The sequence below is a fragment of the Tachyglossus aculeatus genome, chromosome 5, assembly GCF_015852505.1.
Source record: "Tachyglossus aculeatus isolate mTacAcu1 chromosome 5, mTacAcu1.pri, whole genome shotgun sequence".
Taxonomy (NCBI): Eukaryota; Metazoa; Chordata; class Mammalia; order Monotremata; family Tachyglossidae; genus Tachyglossus; species Tachyglossus aculeatus.
In genome coordinates, this window is record NC_052070.1 from 59,252,707 (window position 1) to 59,277,467 (window position 24,761).

The following is a 24,761-nucleotide window of genomic DNA, read 5'->3' on the forward strand; positions in this document are numbered from 1 at the left end:
ATTGAACGCTTACTGTGTGCAGAGCACTGTACTAAGCGCTTGGGAAGTACAAGTTGGCAACATATAGACTGTGAGCCCACTGTTGGATAGGGACTGTCTCTATATGTTGCCAACTTGTACTTCCCAAGCGCTTAGTACAGTGCTCTGCACACAGTAAGTGCTCAATAAATACGATTGATTGATTGATTGATTGATATAGAGACGGTCCCTACCCGACAGTGGGCTCACAGTCTAGAAGGGGCATCTTGAATCCCCCTCTAGAATCGTTGCGGTAGGAGTTTTCTTGATAAAAACCCAGAAGTGGTTTATCATAACCTTCCTCCGCGCAGGAGTCTCTGCCCTCGACTCTCTCCATGACGTTGTTGCCCAGCGCAGGTGAGTGTTGACTTGTAGCATGTTGCCTTCCACTCACTAGCCACTGCCCAAGCTAGGAATGGAATAAGTATGCTTCTGCTTGACTCTCCCTCCCATAGCTGAGACTGGTGGAATACTGGAAACTCTCCAGCTGCGATCCTGAGAGGGGGAAGTTTTATCTACCTCAGAGCTTAGTAAAGTGTGTGGCACATAGTAAGCACTTAACAAGCACCATTAATAAAAAAAAAGACAATCCTATTGGACACAGTCACTGGTCCACATGCGACTCACAGTCTAAGGGAGAGGGAGAACAGGTATTTAATTCCATTTTACAGATGAGGAAACTGAGGCACAAAGCAATTTAGTGGCTTGCCTAAAGTCACACAGCAGCTTAAATGGCAGAGCTGGGATTGGAACCCAGGGCCCCTGACCCCCGGGCCCATGATCTCTTCACTAGAGACCTAATCCCGGGACTGTCCAGTGGCCGAAGAGCTCCAGTAGCTCAAGGAAAAGGAGTCTGGGAAGTGAGTGAGGAAAAGGAAACTGGAAGTGAGTGAAGAAAATCCTGACTTCACGCTTGTGGCCCACACAGAGTCAATCAATCAGTGGTATTTATTGAACACTTACTCTGTGCAGAGCACTATACTAAGCGCTTGGGAGAGTACAGTACGACAGAATGAGCAGACAGGTTCTCTGCCCACAATGTGCTTCCAGTCCAGAGGAGGATCTTACAGAAGGCAGCAGTCTCTATCGCCAATCGCCAACACCCCAATTCCCGATTGACATTTGGGCAAAAGGAATTTTCACTTTTATTCCTGGTTCTAATCCCAGCTCTGCCACTGGCTTGCCATGTGTCCTCGAACCTCTCTGAGCCTCTCTGGGCCTCAGCTTCCTCATCTCTAAAATGGAGATTCTTTCATTCATTCAATCGTATTTATTGAGTGCTTACTGTGTGCAGAGCACTGTACTAAGCGCTTGGGAAGTACAAGTCGGCAACATATAGAGACGGTCCCTACCCAACAGCGGGCTCACAGTCTAGAAGGGGGAGACAGACAACCAAACAAAACACGTAGACAGGTGTCAAAATAGTCCGAACAAATAGAATTAAAGCTAAATGCACATCATTAACAAAATAAATAGAATAGTAAATATGTACAAGTAAAATAAATAGAGTAATAAATCTGTACAAATATATATACAGGTGCTGTGGGGAGGGGGAGGAGGTAGGGCGGGGGTAATGGGAATCAATCAATGGCATATACTGAGCACTTACTGTGTGCAGAGTAAGTGCTCAGTATATACTAGTAAGTGCTCGGGAGAGTAGCATACAAAAGAGTTGGGAGACACATCCCTAGCCCACAAGGAGCTTCAGTCTAGAGGATAAAACCCTCCCCTCCTTATCGTTTAGGTGGTTCCTTTATGGAAGAAGGGTAATGTCTGGGCTGATTGTCGATTATTCACCCAGGGTTTAGCACAGTGCTTGGAGCTGGAACTGACAACCTCACTCCAATTTGATCTGCAATAATGGAGCCAGGCCAGGTTCCTGCTGCTGCTGATAATAATAATGATGGTATTTGTTAAGCGCTTACTGTGTGCAAAGCACTGTTCTAAACACTGAGGAGGTTACAAGGTGATCAGGTTGTCCCATGGGGAGCTCACAGTTTTAATCCCCATTTTACAGATGAGGTAACTGAGGCACAGAAATGTGAAGTGTCTTGCCCAAAGTCACCCAGCTGACAGTTGGCGGAGCTGGGATTTGAACCCATGACCTCTTACTCCAAAGCCCGGGCTCTTTCCACTGAACCGCACTGCTGATGGGAACTTCATGGTTCAGGTGTGCAGATCCAAGGGGAGTTTGTGATTCTCCCTCACCTCCCTCTTCCCTTCTCCTCCCTCCTCCCATCCTCACTCAGCTCCCAAGGGGCATGTCTGAGGATGGAATTCCTCTTCTGAGACCTACCAACCCGGCTCCATTCTCAAAGGAAACACTCCCTGATTCCCAGATTTCCTGGGTTCCGGGTTCCCCAGGTTGCCTGCTCCTTTTCTCCCCCACCCACTGCCCCCAGCCCTTAGAAACAGGTTGGAGGAAATGGCAAAGGTTAATTTAGTCACACAGTCTCGCAGAAAGAACCCAGGCTTGGGAGTCGGAGGACATAGGTACAAATCTTCACTCTGCCATTTGCCTTGGGCAAATCATTTAACTTATCTCTGCTTCATTCATTCGTTCATTCAATCGTATTTATTGAGGGCTTACTGCGTGCAGAGCACTTGGGAAGTACAAGTCAGCATCATATAGAGACGTTCCCTACCCAACAGCAGGCTCATAGTCTAGAAAGGGGAGACAGACAACAAAACAAAACATGTAGACAGGTATCAAAATCATCAGAACAAATAGAATTAAAGCTAATTGCACATCATTAACAAAATAAATAGAATAGTAAATATGTACAAGTAAAATAGAGTAATAAATCTGTACAAATATATATACAGGCTCTGTGGGGAGGGGAAGGAGGTAGGGCGGGGGGGGATGGGGAGGGGGGAGAGGAAAAAGGGAGCTCAGTCTGGGAAGGCATCCTGGAGGAAGTGAGCTCTCAGTAGGGCTTGGAAGGGAGGAAGAGAGTTAGCGTGGCGGATGTGCAGAGGGAGGGCATTCCAGGCCAGGGGAAGGACGTGGGCCGGGGGTCGATGGTGGGCAGGAGAGAACGAGGCCCAGTGAGGAGGTGAGCGGCAACAGGGGAGCGGAGGGTGCAGGCTGGGCTGGAGAAGGAGAGAAGGGAGGTGAGGTAGGAGGGGGCAAGGTGATGGACAGCCTTGAAGCCAAGAGTGAGGAGTTTTTGCTTGATTGACAGGCAGCCACTGGAGATTTTCTCATCTGTAAAATGGGGATTCCATAGCTATCCCCTTCTACTTAGACTGTGAGCCCTATGTGGGGCAGGGACTGTGTCCACGGCTCAGTGGCTAGAGCACGGGCCCGGGTATCAGAAGGTCATGGAATCTAATCCTGGTTCCACCACTTGCCTGCTGTGTGACCGTGGCCAAGTCACTTTGCTTCTCTGTGCCTCAGTTCCCTCATCTGTAAAATGGGGATCGAGACTGTGAGCGCCACATGGAACAGGGACTGTATCCACCTCGATTTGCTTGTATCCACCCCAGCGCTTAGTACAGTGCCTGTCACAAAGTAGGTGCTAAACAAATACCATCGTTATTATTATTATTACATTATATCTACCTCGGTGCTTAGGACAGTGCCTGGTACATAGTAAGCGCATAATACCATTAACCCCCCCCCCCAAAAAAAAAACTGAACTTCTCTATGTTTCAGATTCCTGAACCATAAAACGGGGATTAAATACCTGTTCTGTGACTGTGAGCCCCGCATAGGACAGGGGCTGCTTCCAAAGGGTTATCTTGTGTCCATCCCAGTGTGTAGTAGAGTGCTTGGCGCATAGTAGGTATTTCATTCATTCATGCAATCGTATTTATTGAGCGCTTACTGTGTGTAGAGCACTGTACTAAGAACTTGGAAAGTACAATTCGGCAACAGAATCCAACAACGGGCTCACAGTCTAGAAGGGGGGAGACAAACAACAAAACAAGTAGACAGGCCTCAATAGCATCAAAACAGATACATAGAATTATGGCTATATACACATCATTAATAAAATAAATAGAATAATAAATATGTACAAATATACACAAGTGCTGTGAGATGTCACAATTATTATCATTTTTTCCCCAATGGCAATTTCAGCGACGGCAGGGGAGGGGAGAGGAGGGAAAGCTCCTTACATTCACTAAGTACTTACTTTCCTACTTTCCTTCCTTTTACTTTGTACTAGGCGCTTAGTCCAGTGCTCTGCCCACAGTAAGCGCTCAATAAATACGATTGAATGAATGAATGAGGGAAAAGAGAGGAGAGGGGAGGGAAGAGACTCCTCGGGGGCTGCACTGTCCTGGTCCAAAGCAGCATATTGAGGGGTGGGTAGACGGACCATTCATTCATTCAATCGTATTTATTGAGCGCTTACTGTGTGCAGAGCACTGGACTAAGCGTTTGGGACGTACAAGTTGGCAACATCTAGAGACGGTCCCTACCCAATCTGGTGCCTGGCCCAAGTTGGCATCCCTCTCCCGAGCCCCCCTCCCGTCCACCTGTTCCTCTGGGAAAGCCAGCTATTCCCCCGCCCCCGGCGGGCCGGCCGGAGCCCGGATTGGCCCGACACTGTGGGAAAGAGGAGGAGGGGCCATAAATGAGGGACCCCCGAGCATCCCCGGCCACAAGCCCGGCCCGCCAGGCCCGGGCACCAGGCACAGCAGGACCCCTCCGAGGAAAGTAAGGAGGAGTGAGCCCGGGGCCGGGAGGAGGGGAGGGTCCCCCCCCCGCCCCCAGTCCCACGGTCCACCCCGCCAGGCCATCCCTCCAGCCCGGCCACGGGGGACAGAGGAGGAGGGAGGCCGGGGATGGGGAAAAAAGGGGATGGACATAGGGGAAGGGGAAGGGGAAGGGAAAGAAAGGGAAGGGAGGGGGAGAGAAGAGAAAAAGGGAAGGGAAGGGAAGGGAAGGGAGAGGGTAGAAAGGGAGGAGGGAGAAAGGAGAGAGGGAGGAAGGGAGGAGGGAGGGGGACATGGAGGAGGGAGACGGGGAAAGGGAGGAGGGAGAGAGGAAAAAGGAGGAGGGAGTGGGAGAGGGAGGAGGAAGGGGGGAGGGAGAAAGGGAGGAAGGGAGGAGGGAGAGGGAGAAAGGGAGGAGGGGGGAGGTAAGGGAGGAGGGAGAGAGGAAAAAGGAGGAGGGAGTGGGAGAGGGAGGAAGGGAGGAGGGAGAGAGGAGAAAGGGAAGGGAAAGGAGAGGGTAGAAAGGGAGGAGCGAGAAAGGAGAGGGGGAGGAAGGGAGGACGGAGGGGGACATGGAGGAGGGAGAAGGGGAAAGGGAGGAGGGATAGAGGAAAAAGGAGGAGGGAGTGGGAGAGGGAGGAGGAAGGGAGGAGGGAGAGAGGAGAAAGGGAGGAGGGGGAGGAAAGGGAGGAGGGAGAGAGGAAAAAGGAGGAGGGAGAGAAGAGAGGGAGAAAGAGAGGAGGGAGGGGGAAAAGGGAGGAGGGGGAGGAAAGGGAGGAGGGAGAGAAGAGAGGGAGAAAGAGAGGAGGGAGAGAGGAAAAAAGAGGAGGGAATGGAGGAAAGGAAAAGGGAGGGAGGGGGAAGGGAGGAGGGAGAGAAGACAGGGAGGAGAGGGGGGGACAAGGAGGAGGGAGAAGAGGGAGAGAGGAAAGGTGGAGGGAAGGGGGAAAGAGGAGGGAGAGAGGGAAGGGTAGAGGGAGACAGGGGCGAGGGAGGAAGAGGGAGAGTAGTAAGGGAGGAGAAAGGTAGGGAGAAGGGAAGAGGAAGGCAGAGGTGAGGGAGGAGGGAGAATGGGAAGGAGGAGGAAGAAGGGGAAGGGAGGAGAGAGGCAGGGAGGAGGGAGAGAGGAGAAAGGGAGGAAGAAGAGAGGGGAAAGGGAGGAGGGAGGCGGGGGAGGTTAAGAAGGGTCAGGGAAGAAGAGGTAGGGGCATGCAGCAAGCCTTGACCACACCCTCTGCCCTTCCTTCCTTGGGCAGCTGAGGAAGCCCGTGGTGGAGAAGATGCACCAGGACCACATCAACGGCAGCATCGAGCAGCTGACACCGACACTGCTGGACACCGAGTTCCAGAGGCACCAGCCCCGCTCCAAGCTGGAGAAGGCTGACATCCTGGACACAACCGTCAGCTCCCGTGAACACAGCCGAGGTGAGCGCACCAGGCCTGTCATCGAGGACGGGCCCTTATCCAGGAGGCCGCGAGGCTGCCCAGAGCGTCCAGGGGGCTGGCAAGGAGGACGCTTGGCTTCCAATCCCGGTTTGGCCATGGCCAATTATTATTAATAATAATAATTGTGGTATTTTACTAGGTGCCAGGCACCGTACTAAGTGCTGGAGTAGATCCAAGCAAATCAGGTTGGACACAGTCCCTGTCCCATGTGGGGCTCACAGTCTCAATCCCCACTTTACAGACGGGGTAACTGAGGCCCAGAGAAGTGAAGTGACTGGCCTGAAGTCAAACAGCAGACGTGTGGCAGAGCCCTGGGCCTCACATTCCTCATCTGTAAAATGGGGATGAGGGCATCTGTACTTCCTTCTTCTAAGACAGCCCCATGTGGAACAGGCCCTGTGCCCTATCTGGTGATCAATCAATCAATCAATCAATGATATTTATTGAGCACTTTGTGCAGAAAACTGTACTAAGTCCTTGGGAGAGTACAATAGAATAAGTAGACTTGATCCCGGCCCTTAAGGAGTTAAACAATCAAAGGTATTTACTGAGTGCTTAATGTGTGTAGCACACTGCACTAGGTGTTTGGGAGAGTACATTAGTAGACCCCGATCCCTGATTGCAAGGAATTATTAATAATAATGATAATAATAATAATGATGGTATTTGTTAAGTGCTTACTAAGTGCCAGCTCCCATCAGCTCCCATCAGCAGTGTGGCTCAGTGGAAAGAGCCCGGGCTTTGGAGTCAGAGGTCATGGGTCCAAATCCTGGCTCCGCCAACTGTCAGCTGTGTGACTTTGGGCAAGTCACTTCACTTCTGTGTGCCTCAGTTACCTCATCTGTAAAATGGGGATTAAAACTGTGAGCCCCCTGCGGGACAACCTGATCACCCGTGAACCCACTGTTGGGTAGAGACCTTCTCTATGTGTTGCCAACTTGTACTTCCCAAGAGCTTAGTACAGTGCTCTGCACACAGTAAGCGCTCAATAGACATGATTGCTTGATTACCCTTTATCTACCCCAGTGCCCAGCACTTCCTAAGCGCTTAACAAATACCATTAAAACAAACAGACAGACACTCCCTTCTACTCTAGAATTTCCACTATAGAGAGAGATGCAGAGTGGCTCATTGGAAAGAGCCCGGGCTTGGGAGTCAGAGGTCGTGGGTTCAAATCCCAGCTCTGCCAGTTGTCAGCTGTGTGACCTTGGGCAAGTCCCTTAACTTCTCCGTGCCTTGTTCCCTCATCTGGAAAATGGGGATGAAGCCTGTGAGCCCCACGTGGGACAACCTGATCACCTTGTATCCCCCCAGAACTTAGAACAGTGCTTCGTACGTAGTAAGCGCTTAACAAATACCATTATGATTATTATTTACAATCTAGCGGACTATCCTGCACCAAACAATGGGCTGGACACGTACTAAGCGCTTCGTAAAGACTAACCCTTCCCCCACCACTTCTTCTTTTCTCTTCAGTTTTCAGGTGTGGCTCCAAAAGCCCGCATCAGAACTACAGAGCTGGTATCACCCATTGCCTCGCTGACTCTCTCCTGTATCTGTCCCTCCGTTGGGCCAGTGCAGACAAGCAACTGAAAATGTGGGGTCACTTTGGGAAGTCCCAATCTGGGATGCTGGCAGCCCGGAATAAAACCCCTACACCCTCTCTTGCCTGATCCTCCACATCCAAGCGGCCACTCCTGAGGAACCCAGCCTCCGGCAGCCCTGGTAATCCAGTCGGGATTGACTACGAGGGGCATCTCCGCCCTTGAATCCAGAGGAAATTCTGACTGGTATAATAATAATTATCTGGTAATCCAGTCGGGATTGACTACGAGGGGCATCTCCGCCCTTGCATCCAGAGGAAAGTCTGACTGGTATAATAATAATTATCTGGTAATCCAGTCGGGACTGACTACAAGGGGCATCTCCGCCCTTGAATCCAGAGGAAAGTCTGACTGGTATAATAATAATAATAATAATAATAATGATGGCATTTATTAAGTGCTTACTATGTGCAAAGCACTGTCCTAAGAGCTGAGGAGGTTACAAGGTGATCAGGTGATGTCTTCCACTCCTCTACGGTGTATTAGGAAGCATTTCTGCGCTCGGACTCCCGCTCCTCCAGCTCCGAGGAGGGGCGTCTCCCTGTCTTTTAGACTGTGAGCCCACTGTTGGGTAGGGACTCTCTCTATAAGTTGCCAACTTGTACTTCCCAAGCGCTTAGTACAGTGCTCTGCACATAGTAAGCGCTCAATAAATATGATTGATGATGATGATGATGGTGGGAAAACTGTTCTCAGAGGGAGCAGGAAAGGGCCTCACTGCCCTGACTCCTCTGAGAGCTGTGGAACCGGCCAAATGTGAGCCCGAGCCGGGAGACTGTGAGCCCACTGTTGGGTAGGGACTGTCTCTAGGTGTTGCCAACTTGTACTTCCCAAGCGCTTAGTACAGTGCTCTGCACACAGTAAGCGCTCAATAAATACGATTGATGATGATGATGACCTGGCCTGGTCTGCCTGGGCCACTTCCAGGAAGTGCCAGGCGACGTGATAGAGGCCGCTCTGATATTTGTAGCTTATTTGGGTAAGAGGGTAAGCTCCTTGTGGGCAGGGATTTGGCCTCTCCTTTGTGGTGATTCTCCCAAGTGCTTAGTACAGAGTGGTGTACCCAGGGGGTGCTCGATAGATACTATGATTTTTCCCCAAATGGGAGTGTCTTGTTCTTCCCATCTGAAGAAAGGGGGATGGACGAGGTTTGGGGTGGTGGCCAGTGCCTTTCATAAAGGCGAGTCTTGGTTGGGTATCCTAATAGGAAAGCGAGTACCAGCTTGGGCTGGCATTAAGGAATGTTTATTGCCAGGATTCATTCATTCAATCGTATTTATTGAGCGCTTACTGTGTGCAGAGCACTGGACGAAGCGCTTGGGAAGTACAAGTTGGATTGCACAGATGGCAAAATGTACCAATCCTATTTACGGGTTTTCTTCGTTGTTGTCGTTCTTCTGGGAGAGCAGCCGTTGGAGGAGGGTGTTTGCTATCATCCTTGAAGGATTCTGATGGGTTTATGCGCGTGCGTGTAACACTGATTTTGTAATCATCGATGGGAACTGTTTTCGGTGGAGCCTAAGGCATCACACTGGAGGCTGAGAATAAAATTTTGTGTGTCTAGTGTTCATTCAGGCTCGTCTTGTGTGTTTACATCATTGGTGAGGGACTCTCAAGTTGGGGAGGGTCTGGAGGGATGCCCAATTGGGGGTATACTCCGACCAGGGGATCAGCCAATTAATTAATCAATGGTTTTTATTGAGTGCGTATTGGGTACAGGGCACTATTCTAAGTGCTTGTCTTGTGCTGTTGAGTCATTTCCAAACCACAACGACTCATGGATCCATCCCACTGTTGGGTGGGGACTGTCTCTATATGTTGCCAATTTGTACTTCCCAAGCGCTTAGCGCAGTTCTCTGCACACAGTAAGCGCTCAATAAATACGATTGATGATGATGATGATCTCTCCCAGAATGCCCCATCTCCTCCTGCAATCGTTCTGGTAATGTATTAATAGTTTTCTTGGTTTACCATTGCCTTCTTCCGTGCCATCAACTTGAGTCTCTGCCCTCGACTCTTTCCCAGGCCACTGCTGCTCAGCACAGGTGAGTTGACTTGCAGCAAATTGCCTTCCACTGGCCAAGCTAGGAATGGAATGGGTAATAATAATAATAATAATAATAATAATGGCATTTGTTAAGCACTTACTATGTGCAAAGCACTGTACTAAGCGCTGGGGGGGATACATTGTGATCAAGTTGTCCCACATGGGGCTCACAGTCTTAATTCCCATTTTTGCAGATGAGGTAACTGAGGCTCAGAGAAGTTAAGTGACCTGCCCAAGGTCAAACAGCAGACTTGTGGTGGAGCCGGGATTCGAACCCATGACCTCTGACTCCAAAGCCCGTGCTCTTTCCACTGAGCCACGCTGCTTCTGCTTGACTGTCCTTCCCATAGCCGAGACTGGTAGAGTACTGGAAACTCTTGTAAGTGCTCAGGAGCATATAATAATAATAATAATAATAATGATGATGATGATGATGATGGTATTTGTTAAGCACTTACTATGTGCAAAGCACTGTTTTAAGTGCTGGGGAGGTTACAAGGTGATCAGGTTGTCCCAGGGGGTGTTCACAGTTTTCACCCCCATTTTTACAGATGAGGTAACTGAGGCCCAGAGAAGTGAAGTGACTTCCCCAAAGTTACACAGCTGACAGTTGGCAGAGTCGGAATTTGAACCCATGACCTCTGACTCCAAAGCCCGGGCTCTTTCCACTGAGCTGGTAGACATGATGAGGATGATAGTGTTTGTTAAGCACTTACTAAGTGCCAGGCTCTGTACTAGGTGCCGGGGTGGATTCATAGAGAAGCAGCGTGGCTCAGTGGAAAGAGCCCGGGCTTTGGAATCAGAGGTCATGGGTTCAAATCCCGGCTCTGACAATTGGCAGCTGTGTGACTTTGGACAAGTGACTTAACTTCTCTGTGCCTCAGTTACCTCAACTGTAAAACGGGGATTAAGACTGGGAGCCCCCGTGGGACAACCTGAACACTTGTAACCTCCCCAGCGCTTAGAACAGTGCTTTGCACATAGTAAGTGCTTAATAAATGCCATCATAATTATTATCATTATTACAAGCTAATCGGGTTGGACCTAGTCCCCGTCCCACAAGGGGGCTCACAGTCTTAGCCCCCATTTTACAGATGAAAGAACAATCAGTCAATCAATCAATCGTATTTATTGAGCGCTTACTGTGTGCAGAGCACTGTCCTAAGCGCTTGGGAAGTACAAGTTGGCAACATATAGAAATGGTCCCTACCCAACAGTGGGCTCACAGTCTAGAAAGTGGGCTCACAGTCTAGAAGAACAGAGAAGTGAAGTGACTTGCTCAAGGTCACCCAGCAGACAAGTAGAAGAGCCAGAATTAGATGCTATGACCTTTTGACCCCCAGGCTAGTGAAGCAGCGTGGCTCAGTGGAAAAAGCCCGGGCTTTGGAGTCAGAGGTCGTGGGTTTGAATGCCGGCTCCACCACCAGTCTGCTGTGTGACCTTGGGCAAGTCACTTAACTTCTCTGAGCCCCAGTTACCTCATCTGTAAAAATGGGGATTAAGACTGTGAGCCCTACGTGGGACAACTTGATCACATTGTATCCCCCCCAGCACTTAGAACAGTGCTTTGCATGTAGTAAGCACTTAACAAATGCCATTATTATTATTATTATTATTACTATTATTATTATCCACTCCACTACGCCACTTTTCTATGGCCATGTTCCCTGGGAGACAGACCCTAAAATAAATTATGGATATGGACAGAAGTGTTGGGGGGGAAAGGGTGGGGTGAATAGCAAGTGATTAAAGGGTATTCATTCATTCATTCAATTGTATTTATTGAGCGCTTACTGTGTGCAGAGCACTGGACTAAGCACTTGGGAAGTACAAGTTGGCAACATATAGAGATGGTCCCTACCCAACAGCAGGCTCACAGTCTAGGTACAGATCCAATGCAAGGGTGAAGCAGAAGGGAGCGGGCATAGGGGAAATGAGGGCTCCATCTGGAAATGTCTTTTGAAGGAGATGTGTTTTTAATAAGGCTACGAAGGTGGGACGCTTTGTTGAATATGAAGGAGAGAGTTCCAGGGCAGAGGGAGAATGTGGACAAGAGGTCGATGGCCAGATGGATGAGATTGAGGTACAGTGAGCCCACTGTTGGGTAGGGACCGTCTCTATATGTTGCCAACTTGTACTTCCCAAGCGCTTAGTACAGTGCTCTGCACATAGTAAGCGCTCAATAAATACGATTGAATGAATGAATGAACGAGTAGGTTGGAGGGCTGGGTTTTCTGTTTGTTTTTTTTCCCTGAGACCCTCTGGAGAGGAGGAGGAGGGTTCTAGGATCGCTGCTGAGTCAATGATGGCATCATCACCATACTGGCTGTCTTGCAATTCATGCAACAGGGTTCAGGGGGATTGAGCCAGAGAGTGTGGATGGCTCCTTGCAAAGCATCTCCACTTCTGCAAAAAACAAATGAAGCATGAAACCTGCTGAGAGGTGGTACGTAACTTATCCCCCTGGGCCTGGAATGCCCTCCCTCTGCCCATCCGCCAAGCTTAGCTCTCTTCCTCCCTTCAAGGCCCTGCTGAGAGCTCACCTCCTCCAGGAGGCCTTCCCAGACTGAGCCCCTTCCTTCCTCTCCCCCTCGTCCCCCTCTCCATCCCCCCATCTTACCTCCTTCCCTTCCCCACAACACCTGTATATATGTTTGTACATATTTATTACTCTATTTATTTACTTATTTATTTATTTTACTTGTACATATCTATTCTATTTATTTTATTTTGTTAGTATGTTTGGTTTTGTTCTCTGTCTCCCCTTTTAGACTGTGAGCCCACTGTTGGGTAGGGACTGTCTCTATATATTGCCAATTTGTACTTCCCAAGCGCTTAGTACAGTGCTCTGCACATACTAAGCGCTCAATAAATACGATTGATGATGATGATGATCCCCAGTTAACCATCAGTGGCTGAGTAGAGCTCGCCCGAATAACAAGGGGCCAGAATTGGTGCACCCCTGGGTTTTCGTGGGCAGAGGGTGTGATTGGGTAAAAGATCCCCTTCTGGACTGTGAGCCCATTGTTGGGTAGGGATTGTCTCTATCCGATGCCGAATTGTACTTTCCAAGCGCTTAGTTCAGTGTTCTGCACACAGTAAGCGCTCAATAAATACGATTGAATGAATAAATGAATTGTCCCGCCAAGACACACGCGTGGATGAAGTCGTACCGTGAGCAGCTGCTCCTCAAACCCGCAGCGCGGCTTAATGGATACAGCACTGGGCCTAGAAGTCAGAAGGACCTGGGTTCTAATCCAGCCTCCCCCACGTGTCTGCTGTGTGACCTTGGGCAAGTCACTTCCCTTTTCCATCCCTCAGGTATCTCCTCTGCAAGATGAGGATGAAGACTGTGAGATCCCCATGGGACGCGGATGATGTCCAACCCGATTAGCTTGCTCCAGTGCTTAGAGCAGTGCCTAACACGTAGTAAGCGCTCAACGAATTCCATAAAAAAAAATCCTTCAGGTTTGCGGGTGGAGGACTGGAAAGGGAAGGGAGGAACCCGGATGGGGTCTGGGCTTGGGACCTCTTTTGCTGTGACTTTTCCAGGCTAGGGGGAGGGTTGGGAAGGGGCACGGGAAGGGTTGATTGCCGTTGATCTGATCCTGATCGAACCTCCAAGCTGCCTCAGCCTAAACCTTGCAGAGTTAAAGGTTGGAATAGGTTTTCCTCTTCTTTCCCCTCCTGGCCTAAAATCCCAGTGATTGACCTCTGCCCCCCGGCCCCTGGGAAAATGAACAAATAATGAAAGGAGGTCTGCTCAGCTCTGGCCTGGAGGGGGAAAGAGCAACTGGGAAGAATGAGTGCCACTGAGTCAGTGGGTTTTGGGGGGTCTGACCCTATGACCCTTGCCCTGTAATACAGGCAGACCCCTGGGAGGCGAGGGAGGGGAGGAAGAGTCCCTGCCCAGTCAGCTGCCCCGAGATAATAATAGTAATAATACATATTTATTACTCTATTTATTTATTTTACTTGTACATATCTATTCTATTCATTTTATTTTGTTAGTATGTTTGGTTTTGTTCTCTGCCCCCCCATTTTAGACTGTGAGCCCACTGTTGGGTAGGGACTGTCTCTATGTGTTGCCAACTTGTACTTCCCAAGCGCTTAGTACAGTGCTCTGCACACAGTAAGCGCTCAATAAATACGATTGATTGATTGATTGATCGATAATGGCATTTTTTAAGCACTTACTAGGTGTCCAGTACCGTTCTAAGCATTGGGGTAGACACAAGCTAATCAGCCACACTGCTTCCCAGCTGCTGGTACACCTCACTCCTGGAGTGAGTTGTCAACACTTCCTCTCCCTTTAATCCTCTCCTTTAATTCTCTCCCGGCTGACTGGGGTGAGGGATTCCAGCGTGGCTCAGTGGGAAGAGCCCGGGCTTTGGAGTCAGAGGCCATGGGTTCAAATCCTGGCTCTGCCAATTGTCAGCTGGGTGACTCTGGGCAAGTCACTTCACTTCTCTGGGCCTCAGTTGCCTCATCTGTAAAATGGGGATTGACTGTGAGCCCCCCGTGGGACAACCTGATCACCTTGTAACCTCCCCAGTGCTTAGAACAGTGCTTTGCACATAGTAAGCGCTTAATAAACGTCATTATTATTATTATTATCAGCGCACTCGCTTCTGCCAGGAGGTGGGCTTGCCCTCTTCATTTCCACCAGGACGTGTAGGGAAAATCTGGAAAAGTTTTTGCCACAGTGGGCGCCCACCTGGATACAGATCCACAGGGAAGCAGCGTGACATAATAGATGGAGCCCAGGCCTGAGAGTCAGAAGGTCATGAGTTCTAATTCCAGCTCCACCGCTTGTCTCCCCAGCACTCAGAACAGTGCTTTGCACATAGTAAGCGCTTAGTAAATGCCATCATCATTATTATTATTACTATTGTCTGCTGTGTGACCTTGGGCAAGTCATTTTGCTTCTCTGTGCCTCAGTTACCTCACATGGAAAATGAGGATTGATTCCCCCCATATGGGGCAGGGACCGTGTCCAGCTAGATTCGGTTGTGTCTACCTCAGTGCTTAGTACAGTGCTTGGCACATAGTAAGTGCTTAAGTTATTGAGAAGCAGCATGGCTTAGTGGAAAGAGCACGGGCTTGGGAGTCAGAGGTCGTGCGTTCCAATCTCAGCTCCGCCACTTGTCAGCTGTGTGACCTTGGGCAAGCCACTTCACTTCTCTGGGCCTCAGTTACCTCATCTGTAAAATGGGGATTAAGACTGTGAGCTCCACGTGGGACCACTTAATAATAATAATAATGGCATCTATTAAGCACTTACTATGTGCAAAGCACTGCTCTAAGTGCTGGGGAGGTTACAATAATAATAATGATGGCATTTATTAAGCACTTACTATGTGCAAAGCACTGTTCTAAGGTTGCAAGGTGATGAGGTTGTCCCATGGGGGGCTCACGGTCTTAATCCCCATTTTACAGATGAGGTAACTGCGGCCCAGAGAAATAATAATAATAAATAATGATGACATTCGTTAAGCGCTTACTATGTGCAAAGCACTGTTCTAAGCGCTGGGGGGGAGATACAAGGTGATCAGGTTGTCCCACGTGGTGCTCATAGTCTTCATCCCCATTTTACAGATGAGGGAACTGAGGCTCAGAGAAGTTAAGTGACTTGCCCAAGGTCACACAGCAGACATGTGGCAGAGCCGGGATTCGAACCCATGATCTCTGACTCCACAGCCCCTGATCTTTCCACTGAGCCAAGCTGCTTCTCTTCTTAATAGATGCTTAATAGATGGCTTAATAGATGCCATTATTATTATTATTATTAAGTCGTCCCACGGGGGGCTCACAGTCTTAATCAAGCAGCGTGGCTCAGTGGAAAGAGCACACAGGCTTTGGAGTCAGAGGTCTGGGGTTCAAATTCTGGCTCTGCCTCTTGTCAGCTGTGTGACTTGGGACAAGTCACTTAACTTCTCTGTGTGCCTCAGTTCCCTCATCTGTTAAGTGGGGAGTAAGACTGTGAGCCCCCTGTGGGACAACATGATCACCTTGTAACCTCCCCAGCGCTTAGAACAGTGCTTTGCACATAGTAAGCGCTTAATAAATGCCATTATTATTATTATTAATCCCCATTTTACAGATGAGGTAACTGAGGCCCAGAGAAGTGAAGTGACTTGCCCAAAGTCACCCAGCTGACAAGTGGCGGAGCTGGGATTAGAACGCATGACCGCTGACTCCCAAACCCGGGCTCTTTCCACTGAGCCATGCTGCTTCTCTGCTTCAGAGAAGTGAAGTGATTTGCCCAAAGTCACCCAGCTGACAAGTGGCGGAGCCGGGATTTGAACCCATGACCTCTGACTCCAAAGCCCGGGCTCTTTCCACTGAGCCACACTGCTTCTCATTACCTTGTATCTACCCCAGCGCTTAGAACAGTGTTTAGCACATAGAAAGCACTTAACTATTATTATTATTATTATTATTATTATTATTATTATTATTATTATTATTACAACGACCTTGCTGGAGTGGGGGACTTTCCACATCAAGACCAATGCTGCCACTTTGTGGGCGAACCTGGGAAATTGCATTATTATTATCAAATGCCGTTGAGTTGTTTCCAATTGATGGCCACGCTACGGATATAGTTTCTCCAGAACGTCCTACCTTCTCCCAAACGCTTAGTACAGTGCTCTGCACATTCATTCATTCAATCAATCATATTTATTGAGCACTTACTGTGTGCAGAGCACTGTACAAAGGCCTGGGAAGTACAATAATAATAATAATAATGGCATTTATTAAGCGCTTACTATGTGCAAAGCACTATTCTAAGCGCTGGGGAGCTTACAAGGTGATCAGGTTGTCCCACGGGGGGCTCACAGTCTTCATCCCCATTTGACAGATGAGGGAACTGAGGCCCAGAGAAGTGAAGTGACTTGCCAAAGGTCACACAGCAGACAAGTGGTGGAGCCGGGGTTTGAACCCATGACCTCAGACTCCAAAGCCCGGGCTCTTTCCACTGAGCCTGTCGGTAACATAATAAGCGCTCAATAAATACGATTGACTAATTGATTGTTAGTTGGTCCATGCTGAGTCACTGGAGGGACCCAGGACTCATGGGTATCAGATGGAGGGTGCGTGCTCGGAAGAACCACCATCTCAAGCTCCTGGTGTCTCTGTTAGAGAAAGAGTCGTCGAGTACACAGCCCCTAATGGCCTGGCCAACTATTTCATCAAAAAACTTGAAATCATCAAGGATGATCTCCCTAAAATCTCCAGATACCTCTACAGTCCCACCTTCCTCCCGCCCCTCCTTCTACTCTCCCAGCTTCTTCAGAAGTGTCTCGAGAGGAAATTTTGCACCTCTTCTTAAAAATCTACCCCTTCCACCTGTGCTACCAATCCCATCCCTTTGTACCTTAGGAAAACATTTGCCCCTTCCCTTCTTCCCTTCCCAACTGTCATCTTCAACTGTTCACTCTCCAGTGGTTCCTTTCCCACTGCTTTCTAACATGCCCATGTATCCCCTTTCCTAAAAAAAAAAAACAACCCTCCCTTGACCCCTTGGCTCCTCTATCACCCTATGTCCCTCCTAACATTCCTCTCCAAACTCCTGGAGTGAGATGTCAACACTTGCTCTCTCCACTTCCTCTCCCTTTAATGCTCTCCTTGGGCCCCTGCAAGTGGCTTCTTCTTCCTTTACTCCACAGAAACTGTCCTTTCAATGACCCGCTTCTTGCCAAAATCCAACAGCCTCTATTCCATTCTAATCCACCTCTACCTCTCATTCTTTCATTCAATCATCTTTATTGAGCACTTACTGTGTGCAAAGCACTGCAAGTGGCTTCTTCTTCCTTCACTCCATGGAAACTGTCCTTTCAAAGGTCACCCATGACCCGCTTCTTGCCAAAATCCCACAGCCTCTATTCCATCCTAATCCACCTCTACCTCTCATTCTTTCATTCAATCATATTTATTGAGCACTACTGTGTGCAAAGCACTGTACTAAGTGCTCGGAAGAGTGCTTTATAACAATAAACAGACACATTCCCTGCCCACGGAGAGCTTACAGTCTAGAGGCCTTCCACACCGTGGACCACCCTCTTCTCAAACAGTATCTAATCTTGGCTTCATAGACACTGTCCTCTTCTGGCTCTTCTATCTCTCTGGCCTCACATTCTCAGTCTCTCTTCTCAGACTCCTCTTCTAGACTGTGAGCCCGTTGTTGCGTAGGGATTGTCTCTATTTTTTGCCAAATTGTACTTTCCAAGTGCTTAGTACAGTGCTCTGCACACAGTAAGCGCTCACTAAACACGATTGAATGAATGAATGCTCCCCCCTCCTTTCACCTTAGGAGTCCTTCAGACTCAATCCTGGATCTCACTCACTCCCTTGGAAAACTCATTTGCTCCCGCAGCTTTAACTATCACCTCCATATGGATTATTCCCAAATCTACCTCTCCAGCCCTGACTTTTTTCCTTCTCCACAGTCCAGCATTTCCTCCCGCCTTCCGGACATCTCTACTTCATCATCATCATCATCAATCGTATTTATTGAGCGCTTACTGTGTGCAGAGCACTGTACTAAGCGCTTGGGAAGTACAAATTGGCAACATATAGAGACAGTCCCTACCCAACAGTGGGCTCACAGTCTAAAAGATGCATTTCCCATCAACACCTCAAATTTAACGTGTCCAAAATAGAGCTTCTCATCTCCCCACCCAAACCCTGTCCTCCCCAAGACTTTCCCATAACTGTAGGTAGCACCACCTTGGCCCACAAGCCCATAACCTTGGCATTATCCTCAACTCATCTCTTTCATTCAACTGCATCTTCAGACTGTCAACAAATCCTGCTGGTTCTACCTTCACAGCCTCTCTGTAATCCTTCATCTCCATCCAAACTGCCACCACACTGATCTAAGCACTTAGCCTAGCCTGTCTCGACTACTGCATGAGTTTCCTTGCTGACCTCTCTGCTTCCTGTCTCTCGCCTGGATGATTTTCTGAAAAACCACTCTGTCACATCTCTCCTCAAAAGCCACCAATGGTTGCCCATCCACCTCTACATCAAACAGGCACTCAATCAGCTCTCCCCTGCCTATTTTACCTCACTGATTTACTCCAACTCAATCCACACTCTTGGCTGTTTTATTGCCAGCTACTTCCTCTACTTTGGTCGTATTTCTAGACTGTGAGCCCACTGTTGGGTAGGGACCGTCTCTATATGTTGCCAACTTCCCAAGCGCTTAGTACAGTGTTCTACACACAGTAAGCGCTCAATAAATACGACAGATTGATTGATCCTTCTCATTCATTCATTCATTCAATCGTATTTATTGAGCGCTTACCGTGTGCAGAGCACTGTACTAAGCGCTTGGGAAGTACACTTACTCCCTCTGTCCCGGAACTCCTTCCTACTTCATACTCTGGACCGTGAGCTCGTTATGGGCAGGGAATGTCACTGTTTATTATTGAATTGTACTTTCCCAAGGGCTTAGTACAGTGCTCTGCACACAGTAAGCCCTCAATAATGAATATTCAACAGATCACGACTCTCCCCACCTCCAGAGCTCTACTACAATCACATCTTTTCCAAGAGGCCTTTCCTGACTTATTCCTGTCTAGGATCTCCCTTCTGCATCACTTATGCCCTTGGATCTATATTCCTTAAGCCCTTTGATATTCACTTTTACCTCAGCCCCACAACACTTAGTTACAACCCACCTGTCCTATATTTTAATATCTGACTCCCCCTCTAGTCTGCTAGCTAATTATGAGCAGAGATCAAGTCTATCTACTCTTCCAAGCATTTAGTTCACTGCTGTGCACAAAGTAAGCACTCAATCAATATTCATTCATTCATTCAATTGTATTTATTGAGCGCTTACTGTGTGCAGAGCAATGTACTAAGCGCTTGGGAAGTACAAGTTGGCAACATACAGAGACGGTCCCTACCCAACAGTGGGCTCACAGTCTAGAAAGGGGAGACAGACAACAAAACACCCCCAATGGATCGATTCTGTTGCACTTTATCAAACCTTAATACAATGTGTCGCACCTGGTAGACTCTCGGTAGATGCCATGAGTAGTTCTATTCCTACCATTAATTAACTGGAAAATCCAGGAGTCCTCCCGAACAGGGGAAGGCTGGAAGCGACAGGAATGGTGGTTCTGTAGGAGTTTTCTTCTGCCTCCTGGGGTTTGAGGGCGACAGTATATATGTATATGTGTCTGTATATATGTATATGTGTTTGTACGTATTTATTACTCCATTTATTTATTTTATTTGTACACATTTATTCCATTAATTTTATTTTGTTAATATGTTTTGTTTTGTTGTCTGTCTCCCCCTTCTTGACTGTGAGCCCACTGTTGGGTCGGGGACCGTCTCTATATGTTGCCAACTTGGACTTCCCAAGCGCTTAGCACAGTGCTCTGCACACAGTAAGCGCTCAATAAATACGATTGAATGACTGAATGAATGACAGTGACCTTTCCCCTGCCCTCACCGTGTCCCTCGGCCACGGTGTTGACGCAAGGATGTCATTTCTGAGATGCCAAGTGCATTCATTCCCTCGGACCTTTTTGCTGTAGGCACATTTTCTGATTGAGAGCCAGGGCCAGAAGGACCTGGGGAAGTGACGTTCATTCATCGTTCATTCAATTCATTCAACTGTATTTATTGATGGCTTATTCATTCATTCATTCAATCATATTTATTGAGCGCTTACTGTGTGCAGAGCACTGTACTAAGCGCTTGGGAAGTACAAGTTGGCAACATATAGAGACGGTCGCTACCCAACAATGGGCTCACAGTCTAGAAGTGGGGGACAGACAACAAAACTAAACACGTGGACAGGTGTCAAGTCGTCAGAACAAATCGAATTAAAGCTAAATGCACATCATTAACAAGATAAATAGAATAGTAAATATGTACAAGTAAAAGAAATAGAGTAATAAATCTGTACAAATATGTATATATAGGTGCTGTGGGGAGGGGAAGGAGGTAGGGCGGTGGGGATGGGGAGGAGGAGGGGAAAAAGGGGGCTCAGTCTGGGAAGGCCTCTTGAAGGAGGTGAGCTCTCAGTAAGGCTTTGAATCAATCAATCAATCAATCGTATTTATTGAGCGCTTACTGTGTGCAGAGCACTGTACTAAGCGCTTGGGAAGTACAAGTTGGCAACATATGGAGACTGTGAGCCCCCGGTGGAACAACCTGGTTACCTTATATCTACCCCAGCGCTTAGAACCGGACTTGACACGTAGTAAGCACTTAACCAATACCATAATTATTGTTTTATATTATTACTTCACCTCGCTTTCACCAACCCCTGGCCCACATCCTTCCTCTGGCCTGGAACGCCTTCCTTCCTCTCATCCGCCTAGACAATGACCACAAAACCTTACTGAAGCCACGTCTCCACGGCTCAGTGGAAACAGCCCAGGCTTTGGAGTCAGGGGTCCCGCGTTCAAATCCCGACTCTGCCACCTGTCAGCTGTGTGACTTTGGGCAAGTCACTTCACTTCTCTATGCCTCAGTTCCCTCATCTGTAAAATGGGGATTGAGACTGTGAGCCCCCGTGGGACAACCTGATCACCTTGTAACGTCCCCAGCGCTTAGAACAGTGCTTTGCACATAGTAAGCGCTTAGTAAATGTCATTATTGTTATTATTATCTCCTCCCCCTTTTAGACTGTGAGCCCACTGTTGGGTAGGGACTGCCACTATATATTGCCAACTTGTACTTCCCAAGCGCTCAGTACAGTGCTCTGCACACAGTAAGCGCTCAATACATACGATTGATTGATTTGATTCCCAGACTAAGCCTCACTTTTCCTCATCTCCCACTCCCTTCTGCGTTGCCCTGAATTCCCCCCTTCACTCTTCCCCCCTCTCCCCGGACCACAGCACTTATTATGTAGCCAAACTGTGTGGTTTAGTGGAAAGAGCAGGGACTTTAGAGTCAGAGGTCATGGGTTCTAATCCTGGCCCTCCCACTTGTCTGCTGTGTGACCTTGGGCATGTCACTTAATGTAACTGTGCCTCAGTTACCTCATCTGTAAAATGGGGATTAAAAGTGTGAGCCCCACGTGGGACAACAAAATTACCCAGTATCTACCCCAGCATTTAGAGCAGTGCTTGGCACATAGTAAGTGCTTAACAGTTACCATTATTATTATTATTACATATATCACTTTATATATGTCTCCCCCTTCTAGACTGTGAGCCCACTGTTGGGTAGGGACCGTCTCTATATGTTGCCAACTTGTACCTCCCAAGCACTTAGTACAGTGCTCTGCACACAGTAAGCACTCAATAAATACGATTGAATGAATGAATACTATTATTATTATTATTATTACATATGTCACTTTATTTATGTCTCCCCTTCTAGACTGTGAGCCCACTGTTGGGTAGGGACCGTCTCGTTATGTTGCCAACTTGTACTTCCCAAGTGCTTAGCACACTGCTCTGCACACAGTAAGCACTCAATAAATACGATTGAATGAATGAATACCATTATTATTATTATTATTACATGTCACTTTATATATGTCTCCCCCTTCTGTCAATCAATCAATCAATCAATCAATCAATCAATCGTATTTATTGAGTGCTTACTGTGTGCAGAGCACTGTATTAAGTGCTGTGAGCCCATTCTTGGGTAGGGACCGTCTCTATATGTTGCCAACTTGTACTTCCCAAGCGCTTAGTACAGTGCTCTGCACACAATAAGTGCTCAATAAATACTATTGAATGAATGAATGAATTTATCCCTTTATTTTTGCCCCCTCCCAGCCCCATAGCCCCTATGGTCATATCTGTAATTTTGTTATTTGTATTGCTAATAATAATGATAATAATGGCATTTATTAAGCACTTACTATGTGCAAAGCACATAGTAAGTAAGCACTGTTCTAAGCGCTGGGGAGGTTACAAGGTGATCAGGTTGTCCCACGGGGGGCTCACAGCTTTAATCCCCATTTTACAGATGAGGGAACTGAGGCCCAGAGAAGTGAAGTGACTTGCCCAAAGTCACACAGCTGACAAGTGGCAGAGCCGGGATTCGAACCCATGACCTCTCCATCCCAACCGCTACCCTGCTCATTCAAGCTCTCATCCTATCCCGTCTGGACTACTGCACCAGCCTTCTCTCTGATCTCCCGTCCTCGTGTCTCTCCCCACTTCAATCCATACTTCATGCTGCTGCCCGGATTATCTTTGTCCAGAAACGCTCTGGGCATATCACTCCCCTCCTCAGAAATCTCCAGTGGCTACCGATCAATCTGCGCATCAGGCAGAAACTCCTCACCCTGGGCTTCATGGCTGTCCATCACCTCGCCCCCTCCTACCTCACCTCCCTTCTCTCCTTCTCCAGCCCACCCCGCACCCTCCGCTCCTCCACCGCTGATCTCCTCACCGTACCTCGCTCTCGCCTGTCCCGCCATCGACACCCGGCCCACGTCATCCCCCGGGCCTGGAATGCCCTGCTCCCTCTGCCGCTCCGCCAAGCTAGCTCTCTTCCTCCCTTCAAGGCCCTGCTGAGAGCTCACCTCCTCCAGGAGGCCTTCCCAGACTGAGCCCCTTCCTTCCTCTCCCCCTCGTCCCCCTCTCCATCCCCCCCATCTTACCTCCTTCCCTTCCCCACAGCACCTGTATATATGTATATATGTTTGTACAGATTCATTACTCTATTTATTTATTTATTTATTTTACTTGTACATATCTATTCTATTTATTTTATTTTGTTAGTATGTTTGGTATTGTTCTCTGTCTCCCCCTTTTAGACTGTGAGCCCACTGTTGGGTAGGGACTGTCTCTAGATGTTGCCAACTTGTACTTCCCAAGCGCTTAGTACAGTGCTCTGCACATAGTAAGCGCTCAATAAATACGATTGATGATGATGATGACGATGACCTCTGACTCCAAAGCCCGGGCTCTTTCCACTGGGCCACACTGCTTCCCCTAATGCATGCCTGTCTCCGCCCCCTCTCGACTGTAATCTCATTGTGGGCAGGGAATGACACTGTTTTCTGTTGTATCGTACTTTCCCAAGCGCTTAGTACAGTGCTCCGCACACAGTGAGCACTCCATAAATAATGATTGAATGAACGAACGAACGAACGAACGAACGAACGAATGAATGAATGAAAGAAAGAATGAATGAATGAATGAATGAATGAATGAATGAATGAATGAATGAACGAAGGTCACACAGCATCCCCCGGGGTGAGGCAGACCTTGTCCCATTAAGCAGCGTGGCTTAGTGGAAAGAGCCCGGGCTTGGGAGTCCGAGGTCCTGGGTTCTAATCCCACCTCTGCCACTTATCAGCTGTGTGACCTTGGGTAAGTTACTTAACTTCTCTGAGCCTCAGTTCCCTCATCTGTAAAATGGGGATGAAGACTGTGAGCCCCACGTGGGACCACCTCATTACCTTGTATGTCCCCCAGCACTTACAACAGTGCGTGGCACACGGTAAGTGCTTAACAAATACCATCATTATTATTATTATTATTATTATTACTATTCTCTGTGACTCAGTTCCCTCATCTGTAAAACGGGGATGCAGACTGCGAGCCCCACGTGGGACCCCCTCATTACCTTGTATCTAACCCAGCGCTTAGAACAGTGCTTGGCACATAGTAAGCGCTTAACAAATGCCATTATGCCGTGAAGCAGTGTGGTTCAATGGAAAGAGCCCGGGCTTGGGAGTCAGAGATCATGGGTTCAAATCCTAACTCTGCTAATTGTCAGCTGTGTGACTTTGGGCGAGTCACTTGGCTTCTCTGGGCCTCAGTTAATGGTGCTTAACAAATGTCACTATTATTACTGTTACTATTTTCTGTGCCTCAGTGACCTCATCTGTGAGATGAGGATTAAGACTGTGAGCCCCACGTGGAACAACCTGATCACCTTGTATGCTCCCCAGAGCTTAGAACAGTGCTTGGCACATAGTAAGCGTTTAACAAATGCCATCATCATCATCATCATCATTATTACTATTCCCTGTG

At 48.2% G+C, this 24,761-nt stretch overlaps 1 non-coding gene and 1 pseudogene across 1 annotated transcript; one reads left to right on the forward strand and one right to left on the reverse strand.

Annotated features, from left to right (window-relative positions):
- Positions 1–353: 353 nt before the first annotated feature.
- Positions 354–17,119, forward strand: LOC119928790 (annotated as a pseudogene).
- Positions 386–523, reverse strand: LOC119929273. The gene has a single exon (XR_005451405.1). It is a non-coding gene; the product is annotated as a small nucleolar RNA SNORA7 (small nucleolar RNA).
- Positions 17,120–24,761: the final 7,642 nt, after the last annotated feature.